General features: G+C 32.7%; 1 long non-coding RNA gene across 1 annotated transcript; it reads left to right on the forward strand.

Moving 5' to 3' along the window:
• Positions 1-316: 316 nt before the first annotated feature.
• On the forward strand, positions 317-7933 carry LOC123716273. Its single transcript, XR_006754544.1, has 4 exons — positions 317-543; positions 803-1096; positions 6709-6890; positions 7784-7933. It is a non-coding gene; the product is annotated as an uncharacterized LOC123716273 (long non-coding RNA).
• The last annotated feature ends 5167 nt before the right edge of the window (positions 7934-13100 follow it).

A 13100-nucleotide genomic window follows, 5' to 3' on the forward strand; every position in this document is an offset into this window, starting at 1 on the left:
GCAAGCTCTAAAAAAACTCATTATACTTATACACTCAGAAATGTCATTGAGGTATATCTAATTTGATCACTTGTAAAGAAAAGTAAAATAAAAGGTATTTATTATACTCTATTTACTAAACAATTATATTAGAAGCAAGTATAAATTGTATTATATGCACTTTTACAGATAACCAATCAATATCTACTCTATAGCTCTTTGATTACTGACTATTATAATATGATAATAGAATACTGAAATGTCAAAGTGGCTTTTTATTTTGAATCTGTATTTTTTCGTGGTCGTTGTTTGACAAATTTGTGTAAATATTATTTAAAACGTTAATCGTGCTATTTTTATTACAAATTTACACTTTATATAAAATCAGAATAAATTAACTGTGGGTTCACCTACTTCGTGCCTAGAGAATAACCAAACAAATAGATTTAATTCCAATAAATCTTCTTTAATTGCACTCTTCATTCTCAAGGTCGTAGGCACAGCTTATGTCCAATCTACCCTGTCTTCGACAAGGGAGCACCTGCACCTGGGTGTTGGTGGATGGTAAGTATTAATATGCACACATAATTAAATAAATTGATAAAAAAACAATTTCATATAAGTCGGAACTGGAATAAGATAATTCAATTATCAAATTACGAAGAAGTCATTGGTGAATAGTTTTATTTTGATTGCATTTTCTTGAAAACAATAAATAACAATAATATGATACAGAATGTATTGGAGGAAAAGACTGCCAGGCATCGTTGTTGGATATAATCATATTAAAAAAGGAAACTGCTTGAATTTTTTTACTACGTAGGTGATAAACCAACATTAGGGGTTCCTGCTCCTGCATAATCTACGGTTTGGGGTTGGTGAGCTGAGTTCGAGCGACGAAGTACTTCCATTAACGACAACCCCTACACGGGCCGCCCTACGTCGGTGGTAACTGATCACATGGTTAAGAAAGTTGAATGCCAAACAATTGGATCGTCGCGTTACTGTTTTAGTGATTTAGAAGATACCGTCATCCCCGAAGCTCCGTAAGATCGTGGGCTTTTTCTGGGACAGCCAAGGGCCGTTAATGATGTGACTTTCTACGCAGGACAAATAAGTAAGTTGCCTAAAGTTGTTTTGTTTCACCAAGATTCGAATTGTTAGAACATCCTTCATATTCACCCGATCTAGCTCCTATGGATTTTTACCTATTTCCGTGATCAGAGGAACATGACATATCATAGAATTGCATTTTGTTAACAGAGCTTTTACACATTAAGAAAACACTTTTTTAATTCTATTTACATAATTTTTTTTCCGACGTTTCGCGTGCGTTTCGTGCTGTAAAGCACGCGAGACGTCGGTTTTTTTTTTTTAAATTATGTAAATAATTATAAGTTTATAATAATAATACATAGCTTCAATCCGTTTAAAAAGTGTTTTCTTAATGACATATCATGCCATATGATTTAAATCACATTTGAAGGTGTAGACGATGCAGTAGTGTATATAATATAACCCGGTAGACCGACGCTGCGTTGGTGGGATGGAGTTGTCCAGAATCTCGAAACAATACGGTTCTAAGTTGGACGCAAGAAGCAAGAAAAAGATTGCGATGGCGAAATATACTTCAGGAGGCTAAGATCCCTTATGGGCTATATTGATGATGATGATGCAGTAGTCGCAGTAGAAAATCATTATTCTCAGTATCACTTTTTATTGAATAATACTAGCAATTATAATATGTTATAAATCCACAGGAAACGGACCCATTTTATAATGTAGGACAACTTTCGATTTCAAAAGACCACTTTGCCTCACAAATGCTCCATTTTAAATTCAAAACTGATTTTCGGCTCAACACTTAGTTTCTTGTGCAAGAATAAAATTAACCCACTTAAATTTGGTGGTTAAATGGAATATTTTTGTATGAGCAATAAGTTGAGTTTAAATTCGTATATAGTGTCGATATAATAAATTATACAGAAGTAAATTTATGGGACAGAAGTTTTGCTTGATAAGTAGAAAATTCACTTGTAATTTTTATTTGTTGAATTAGTCACTTGGAAGATTTGGCTATTTGTCTTCATAAGTTGCCTCATACAAAATTATTAATGGAATGAAATTTAAATTATAATATAATTGGTAAAACAACAATCTAGACGAACAACACAGGGGCTCCCTATTTCGGGGACCAAATCAAGTTTTATTATAATAATATATATATATATATATATATATATTATCTTAACTTGGCAAATTTATTAAAGTAAAGTCAGTATGTACATGTTTTATCATATTAAACAAACAGCCATCTGCGTACATGTTTGTGTATGACATATCTAAACATTTAGATAAAATATTTTATCTACGTTGCGTTTTAAAAATAAATGCATGAATTACTTCAAGGTAACGTACGTATTACTTCAACGTATAGTCTATCCCACTTAGTATTTCTTAGAATAGGTATCGCGTAAATTAAGACGTAGAATTGTGTGGACGGGAAATTATTTGGAAAACGATTCGTTGAATAATTTTTAAGGTAGATAAGTTTTCTATGTTTTCTGATAACTTTTCTGTGGAAAAGTCTATTTCAAAACAGGGCTAGGAGCAGAAATAATACATACTTTTTGACATATTCTTTTTATATCGTATCGAATGCTTGAACTTAGGGCTTGAGGGTTACATGCGTACTTATTTAACAGACACTGCTCTTACCTCCATATATTCTTGGTGTACGCGTATACTAACGCATGTTTGTATGTACATTGGAATTTACAATGTACATTCAAATACTAAACTCGACCTTTAAATTAAATCTTAAAATGTATAATTACTAATAAAGGCTATGAATAATTACCAAAGTTATTCATAACATCGTGATTTAGTTATTGATAATGAAAAAATTGTATAGTCTTAAACTCAAAAATAGTTTGAAAGCTAAACTAGGCCAATTTAACACATCCTTTTTATTTTCAAAGGAAACTTGTATATTATTCGATTAGTTACGTCATGTCTCTTTGAACCCAGTTCAAACATATGTACTTGACTCGTTTACCCATTTAATGGCTATGAGTTTATGAATTATTAATAATTGACACAATTCCAGTGCCAATCATAAGTTGTATCGTAATTTAGTTTATACAAATAATTTTAAAGTGTGTTTTTTTTGCTCAGTAGGTGAGCTTGCGATTTTTCATTTGTTTATTGGTTCGAACCCAGATTTGGCAAATAAAATTCTTATGAACATAATCAGCACTTGTTATCACAGTCAAAGTAAAACACAGTACTGAAACTATCACGTTATATACGCAAAAGGGTGATTGGTATTCAATTATAATTATTTTTTAAAAAAAATTGTTCAAAAACAAATGAATGTAATCTAAAATTAGTGTTTCCTTAAGCAAATCTCCTGCGTCATAAATTTCACCATTTTCAATTTTTGGCAGAGTCAATGTACTATAATTGTCAATACACAAATTACGTCAGTTCAATGTTTTTGTATTAAGGTATATACAAAAATATTTGTTAATTTACTGGTACGTGAAATTTTTTTTGGTATTTTATGTTTAATTAGAATTTAATAGAATTATTGTGATGGCTATATAAAATGTATTTCTAAATCAACAGTTTTCAACAGTTAGATACAGACAGACACATACTCATACACAACTCTTTAATTTCTCTCTTAAAATAATAAAAAGCTGTAATGGAAAATAGGAAAAAAGAAAGTGTTTTTAATAATTAAATATTCTACTTTTAAGTGTAGTATGGTGAAACGGTAAGTGTTTTACTATATGTACGTGTTATGTAGAAATTATTTCGTCAATTACATTATGAAAAAAATAAGTAGAAAGGGCTACCCACGACACAGGGAAACCTAGTGAACTCTCTTTTAACTTAACATCCTTTTTATTATGTATAATAAAGTTTTTGTTTTAGTACTCACAAAGTATAATATGAATACTTTAAATTGCAAAAAGGTACATCCGCCCGAGAAATATTTTTTTAATTCGGTTCATATAAATTCGTTTGCGAAAAGACCAACCGTACCTTTTTGTTACAGTAATTATCTTCAATTTGGTACAAAATGGTCCCTTTGAGCGATACACAATAAAATAAGCGCCGATTTCACGTCCCACTTCCGTACAACAGACGCATCTCACTCATTCTCGAAAATGCATTGTCATATCCCGAATATCGCATCACTTTTGTTATAATGACACACGGGTGATCATTATGAACGTTCACGCTTTGGTTAGGATAATAATCCGTTTAGGTTATTCAAAGAGTTGGCAATGCATTTTAATATTGTGCCAAATAATAAATTGTAATAAAAATATTTGTAATCCTTTTTTTTCTGTTCCATTTGGTATGATTGATCAAATTTTGTGAGAGAAAACCTCTTTCGTAAACAATATATAGAATTGACATAAGTGCGTTTGTGAACTGTTTGTCATAGTATGTATTAAATCAAGTTGATAATAATGTCATGCAAGACAATCCGAAATTGTTTATCATAGAATTATGATTATTAATTTTATGGTTTGATTCCAGTAAATGCCAGTTTATAACGCAACTATCTGCTTATCATCTCAACAGTAAAGGTCCGATGAAAATCGAACCCAGCACTTTAAAGCACGGCGGTAATACCGATAATGTAAATAAATATATTTCTGTAATTATTATTACATAATTTTTTAAGTACCTACATTTTTCATAAAGCGGTTTTTGGGCCGAACCGCGCGGAACATACGCTCCTATAACACATTCTAATTAGGTTTCAGGCAATGTCTCTTTGTAGTTATTTCTGGGTAAACTTAACAAAACGTATCTGTGTCAGCCCCCAGCGTCAAGGTAAGTGGCGAAAAAATATCACCGGGTTGTCACTCGCTGTCACTTACATGTGTACTTGTCGGATGTTGGCTGTAAAACGCCACGAAATGCTACAATTACGACTCGCGCTTTGTTAGCTTTTTATATGCGGACCAGATGAGCAGAAAAATGTGGTGCACGTAAACGTTTAGACTCGTATATGTATTTGTATAAGTTAACTTGCATAATATGTATGTAAATATTATATAGGTGATATACTAATTTATGTACAAATAGATAATTATGTAATTAAAGGACTTTCAAAACAAGATCCAGTGTTCCATTTCAGATGTAACAATAACTCGAAACAACGAGTCGATAGTCATGGAAGATCAAATGATTCTCTTGAAAATATCACAGGTACTACGTGATTCTGAAGAACGTTAAGAAAAATTGACCCATAAAAGGCGATTTGATTAACTTTTTTCTATAATGAATCGTTAAGCACGACCATTACTCGTTAAAATAAATTTTCAAAAGTTCTTTCAAAGAGGATTAAATTCGAATGTGGTTCGAATTTTAAAATAATCTGATTGGCTGATTGATAAGGTCGAGTGCTGGCCACTGATTGTACATTACACAGTAATTACGTGATTGGAAGAGAATATTAATTTTTTATTTGATTTGTGTGACTAATAAATGCCAACTTCTCGCTTTTGTACAACACCACTGTCATGGCTAATAAATAAATTGCCAAAAAGATGTTATAATAATTATATACAATTATAACAATAACAATTATTGTTATTGTTAAATTCGTAAGTTTTTTTTGTAATAAATCATACGGATATAACAGAAAATTCTTTATTTGATAAAAACGAAATATATATTTTTCAAATCCGACATTACATTTACAGTCTATCGTGCTTCAAAATTGGCACAGACTATAACTGGGAGCATACATTGACAGTATGACAAATATTTTCAACACGGGCAGTCTGTGACCTTGTTGTAAGTGCATTTGGGGTTATTGTCTGAGTAAAATTAGGTCGTGCACTGCTAATGATGTACTGACGATGATAAATGATTGGTGGAGTCAGTGGCCTAGGTCATTGAACTTGCACATTCAGTCTAGGGCACTATTTGGTAGGTCACTTTTACGCTGCCAAATATTTTAAATACTTTAAAATTTGTGAATATTGTAATAAAAAAGAGGTTAAGAAAAATAATTAACAAATAAGTTAATAAGTAAGAGAGTTTGACAATACTTTGACGATATATGCTTTCCACGCATTTTTTGACAGAATATAAGTCTAGAATACGTAATTAGTTAAAATTCTTTGTAGACCTTTCGCAGAATTAGATTTCTTGGTCAGTAAATTATATAAGATACTTCCAGGTGAAACTTATTTAGCAGAAATTCATTTAATTTTTATTTTGAAATCCTAAAAGGTATAACAATCAGAATTGCATTTTGAAAAATGCATTTTAGAAAAAAACTCATTAATTAAGGAGCTCGCAATATTCTGTATTGTTCTCATTAGTTAAAAAATATTAGGTATAAGTTTACGGGTCACCGCAGATAGTATGCCTATACTTGTTACTATAATTTGCTGAAAGATTTTCATTTATCGTCATAATAATTAAAAAACCATTACCTTATCTGACCAACTGCTGTAAGCGGGTCATAAATCTAATTATTTAATACAAGTTTGATTTAGCATCGTGCGGTCGAAATAAAATCGCATAGTCTCAAAAATCGGCAGCTTGCCAAAGCTCGTCGCACAAAAAATCCCATTCGTAAATGAAGTTAACTTGTACTAGAGCGACATAAAAGCGCGAAAAACGTGGCGTCTACACAATTTTTTTTCTTTTAGAATTTTCCTAATGTCTTTCTCTCTCTTTAATCGGCAGCTCCTGGCTGAGCGTCGTGGTCAGCAACGAAGGATCTAGAGGGGACTCTCTGTGGTTCTGTCCAGAGCATCTCTTATGACAGTGTAAAGTTTTCAGGACTTGCTCGGCCCATCTGGTTGGTGAACGGTCACGTGATTTTTTGTCTTCTGTGTTACCAACCACGCTCAGTTTCTCCAAGTTCTGTAAGTTAAGTATGGCTAAAATAAGATACGATTCGCTGTAGGTACATGGTAGATGGCTAATGTCTTTAACCTAGCATAAAGATTATAAGCTGACCATGTAATGAATGTAATTTATAACTAATACTAATTTACATAGATGACATCGTATTAGAATAATTCCTCTGTTTAGCTTCACTCGGTACAATAAGGTGCTTGCAATAAGAAAAACCACTCCTACAGACTTCATATTATTGTTTACGGTTACATGAGCCTGTTGGCATGGTCTTTAAACTTAATCAAGATACCATGACCACCAAAGCCAGGCAGATATCAAAATTTTAAATTATATGTGCCAAAAGCATTGCAAATTACAGCTGAATATACGTTAAGCATTCGTGTCACTCACGTTGATGAACGTCGTGCATAAACCCGCTCGTGACTCGCAAGCCTTAATAGGTAAAAATAATAAGCCTCAACCATATATCATGGGGCACTGTGTATTTGATTTTTCACATGTTTTGGCTTTAAGCCCCACTGCGATTGCCAACTTGAGAGATTTACTAGTGCTCACTTTATTGAAATATAAAGCCTTTATATACTTATTTCATCTCTTATTTATTACTTTTTAAATATAGGCACTTTGTTGAGTAATATTTATTATCTAAGTAATATTTTTTACGAGAGAAATGCTCGTCCTTCGATATTAAAAACCAACGATTTTGAAGATCTTAAGATCCTAGTCATGTGAAATGTGCCAGCTTTATAAATAAAATGAATACTCGCTAATTGCTTTAAATACAGTGAACTTTCTAGAATTTTCAAAGGAAAACAAACTTTAATATTAATACCAAACAAAAACATTGCTATACAAGTTTTACATAAACAAAAAACAAGCTAGTATACTGAATTTTCAGATAAATCAATCAGAAGCCAACGAACCATTAGAAGCCCCGGCAGAGTCAAAGCCACACAGCGTTCGGGAAAAAACCGGACAAAATTCGAAATTCGAATGCGCAACCACAATTCTCGTGGGTAAATCAATCGGCGTCGCGTGAGGCCGTGTTACCGGCTTTTGTGCTTCATGTTTTATGTTTAATTTATACATATACTATCTGATTGTAATTAAACTGTCCACGTTCATGGAAAATCTTTTGTAAATTTATTGATAGTTTATTGAAATTCAATTTATTTTTGGCGATGGTTATCTGCTATTCATAAGATAATATAGAAAATACTGCATACCTATAACTTTAAACAGAAAACCATAACATGTATATACATGATATACATACTGAGATAATTAAAAGTATCCGGCGTGTATTGTCACCACTTCAAAACACTATTTCGATTCTTAAAAAAAATTAATTATATAATTTAGACCCATCATATACATGTATCGTATAGATTTTAAAACATTTTGTTCACTTGATCACTATTGTGTTTTGTTTTTGTTCACGTTCAAACCACAGATAAATAGCAATATGACAACATTTTAAATTTTTCCATTGACAGTTCTATTCTATGCAGTGGCGTAAGAATTGTCTTTGCTGTTTTTTAGAATCTGTATACATTTAAGATTATAATTGATATATTTAGTGTTTAGAGGGAAATCGATCAGAAGCTAACAACATATCCAAATGAAACGTTCTGGAAGCCTTTACTCAAAAGGGGACAATACTCCAGAACACATAGAAATGGAAAAAACAATAACAAACGTAGACTAAGAGTATAATAACATAACTAACACTCATTTGATATGTAGTCTTTAACAGTATGGAATTTATATTTAGTGTCTAATTAGAAGTTATATATATAATCAGTTTCCTTCGCTTTGCTACAAATATTTGTGTTTAAAAAATCTTAGATTTGTACTTTAATATCAGGGCCGTTGATGTTCTACAGATAGGACACAGGTATTCTCCGTTAGCATAATACTTTTTACTTTACTAACTTACAACTAATTTAGTTAAAGTTTTTTTATGTTAGAGGTGAAAGTTCATAGGCGGTGCATAGAGCATGTGGGAATACACTCCCGCTTTCTGCACTTGCGAAAAGCAGGTAACAATTTTGGCGATCTATGGGGTTTTGAGTGAAAAAAAATAACGTTCCGTTCCAAGACTTTTTGCATAACGAAACAATTGCAATCGGAGTTTGAGACGGAACAATATATGCCTATGACAAATATTTTTATGAAAATCATAATAAAAGTAGTGGAGTTTAATATATAGTATTGTGAATTAAGGTTCCCACAATCTACCATAAATGGTAGAATGGTGTTTGTGACCATCTTTTTTGTTCTATATTTTCTTACTACGTTGAGAAATTAATGATAATTGTTTTGTTTCAACATTTCTTTTAAACAATTGTAAAATTTTTAATCAAGACAAGGCTGGATGCTTCTTGCGTGCAATTAAACTAACCTTAATCATACAAATTTGTAATTAATTAGACGTCAAGCAAACTGTTTTATAGTGCAAAGGACTGTGTAAAGTAATTTCTACGTGAAATATAGCTCGCGTGACACTACTACACCTCTAAATAATAGATTAGCGCTTTCATAAAAAACCTTTTTGACATAGATTAAAAGTTAATTAAGTAGATGTAATATGAAGATAATGACGCATGTAGTAGATACGTTAGGTCAGTCATTTCACAATTTCATAAGCACCTAGACGATGAGTCTCTAGTTTTAATTGTAAGGCACGCCTGTTGCTTCACTATATTTTTCTTTACAAGTATTATAAGTAGCAGAAAAAAATCCATTAAGTAGTCGAACACTTAGCCAATAAGCTTACCACTACCCTTTTTACTTATGTAGTGAGTGTGTATGGAATCCTTATAATCTCGAAGAATTATTAACATAGAACCATATTTGTTATTTTAATAGGAGGCAAACAGACAGGCCTCACTTATTTAATGTTTTTTATTATTATAATAAATTGAATGATTGAAAGTAAAGCATTTCTAATACTTTTATGAACATATTAAATATTTAGAAGAGAATTCTGTAGTAAATTAAGACTATGTAGTTGATTACAGTAAATATGAAATGTATTATAACAATTGTATCTGTATCTGAATACTATGGTTTAATGTGGTTAACGGTACCAGTTTTTAGGCGTAAATGAAATCCTTTCTAAACTTTTGTTGCCGAAACATACAAACTGATGCTTCCATTAACGATTGCATCAAAAAAATAATCAAATTTATGAAAACAAAGCTACAAATAAAGAAACGAAGATATAGACAAATGCAGACCCCTCTCGCGTCGGGTTAATAGTGAAAAGCATTTTAGTATTCAAAGAAATTAAAGTCGAGCGACCCTTGACTTTAAAACACTCTTTCATCACAGAGTAAAAAGGCACAAAGTAATCACAGCGTAGTGTCACATCTGATTAGACTACGCTTTGCTCAATTCCACCCCATTTTATGCAAACACGTAAAAGACTGCATTTTATACTGAAAAAAGGACCGTTTGAACTTATTTAAGTGGTGGTGTTATTAGCAAAGTAGTTTTACCGATGGTGAAATAGAGGATTTGTTTAGGAGTTTCTACATCGGTATAAATATAAAGAAAAACATGTTTATTGATCTCAGATTTCTCTATCTGTTACCTAAATCACAGTTGTTTATATGAAGGTTATTAAATGTGTGCCTGTTTTATATACTATAGGTGGTAGCCAGCTCAAAAAGTATCAAAAAGTAAGGGAATCGCGTAGGCTCGTTTCCCCATCATTGCAGCCCATAGCCTTTAATTGTTGCGTTACCAGGGGGTTAAGTGCGTTACGTAGGAAGGAGTATACTCAATCATTAAAGAGCTGCTATCAGGTCTAACTTTGAGGTTTATCCCTCTATTAGGTAGCTCATGGCTGAGCGTCTTGATCACCAAGGAAACATCTGGAGCGAGCAATCTTTTTCCACCGGTTTCTCCCAACACCTCTCTTATATACAGTTTAACGTGTGGTTGATGAACAGCCAGCCACGATCAGTTTCTCTCATCGCCTGTGCGCATTGCATAACCGAAATAGTATATAATACGTTGTCGGCGTATATATGCCGGTAGAAAGGCTAGTCCAGGTTAAGTTTCGATTCTGAATCTTACCCTAAGACACGCCGACTTTTCACTAATCGAAATATTGATTTGAACCGTCGTTTCTTGGAAAGCAAAGTGGAAGTCGTTGCCTATACATCTCCCTAGACTGTCTTGAGTTTAAAATGGGTTCGTTTAAGAAGCGGTTAATTAGGCATCACCTGACAGGCATGCCCTTCAATAGGCCGCATCTAACATCACGGATTGTGTTTCCAGCTCTGTATATATAAATAAAGTAACTTTTTAGTTTAGTCACTTGGCTAAGATCGCTCCAAACATTTTAATTTTGTGCACTTAACGGTGATTTGTAGTACTTATTTTATTTATTCATATGAATATAAAAATACGCTGTGTGCAGCTGAGATAAGAATAAATTAATGGAATGAAATGTATGAAATATTTCACTTACACTCAATTCGATTTAATTATGTAATTAATACATCGCCAGTAGATCTTTATCAAAATTGGTTAAGCGGGTCCGACTGAAAATCCCCACCACCCAGGGTTTTTAATGAGACATCTGAACGAAGGCGGGGCTAGTTATTAGTAATTTGCAAAAATATTATTCACTCTAGGGATTTTAGGGTGTGCACACTTTAAGTTATTGCATTCTGTATTATGATTGTATTATTATAGCTGTAAAAATTGGTATTTAGATATAAAATTTATGAAGGTTAAAAAATAACATTAGTCGTAGAATTGTTGACGACCAGTCACATACCGCGCGGATTGATCTTCTACCGCATTTACCACGGAGTGTTCAAAGGTGTTCAGATTAATATCACGTCAGGGCAGAATAACATCGTTCCTCAACTGAGCGTTTTTGAGGATGTTTTTCCGGTCACTTTATGTGGAACCAGCTATCAATCAGGTATTTCCGAACCAATTCGTCTTAGGCTCCTTCAAGAACCGAGTGTACCAATTCTTCAAAGGCCGGCTACGCGCTTCCGAGCCCTCTGGCAATGTGAGTGTCTATGGGCGGCTGTATTACTTAAACATCAGATGACACTCCGTTGTTGACGTCCAAAAGTTGACGTATTCTTTCATCACGGTATAAACATAATTAGACAGAGATAATTAAATATAATAGTTAATGCATTACTTTAAGTATAGACTTACCAATTTCGTTTTTATGGTTTATGATACTTTTAATATTATCTTTCAAACGATTGTTATGGTTTTAAATCGTTGATCTGTTTACGAAAATATTAGAAAGCATCTTAAATTCTATGTTAAACAAACAGCGCCGTTTTCACGAATCTTGCCCCATTTGCCCTCAAATCTGAATATTGTTTTAATGAAACGCATCAAAACAAACATTCTTATTGTGAAGCGCCATTTTGAAAGGCTAAAAAACTCGAAGGAAATGTCATTTTCATTTGAATGGGTCAAACGAGGTGGTAACTGCACTAGAACGGGATCGAAACGAAAAACAATAGAACTTTATGAGGGCAATTAAACTTAACGGCTAGGAAATTAAGTTGCTATCACGCGGCGAGCGTCCGCCATTTTATTTTCGCGCGTTCCATTTTCCCGCGCTTTTGAACGTCAATTGCCATTTTAAATTCTAGGGTTATGCTAAGCTAAGAGATTGTTTTTTGTCAATTTCATTAGGAATGTTAAGAACGCTTAAGTGTAAGATAAACAGATTCCGGATGTTTTTATTTTTTTTCAGTTTTCGTATTGAGAAAGTCGAGAAATTATTTTATGTTTGACATTTTGTATAGAATATACATATGATTTTTACTACAAACTTTAAATTAAATGTGACTAACAACACTTAATTTAGTGCATAAAGTAGTATTTAGGTATGAACATGCAAAACATTAATTTGCGTTGAGACCTTGAAGGGTGTTGTGTGAGTCAAGGGCAGGCCTTGCGCTTTGCTGGTGATAATGTGCGATAATTGGATATTTAGGGATATTATACACACACGGGAAAATTAATGTCTCGATCATTACAAAAAAGTTTAGTTTCCAAACCGTGACGAATTTGAAATGCGACCTTCCGGGACCGGAATTGGATTGGACTATGGATTATGAAATAAATAGTACGTACTTGTTTTTGTATTTATATATAAAAGACACATTGACTGCGTCTAGTTTAAGGTATCTGTAAAGATTAAACAAAGCTGTTCGAAA

Source organism: Pieris brassicae, chromosome 11 (assembly GCF_905147105.1).
Source record: "Pieris brassicae chromosome 11, ilPieBrab1.1, whole genome shotgun sequence".
NCBI classification, from domain to species: Eukaryota; Metazoa; Arthropoda; class Insecta; order Lepidoptera; family Pieridae; genus Pieris; species Pieris brassicae.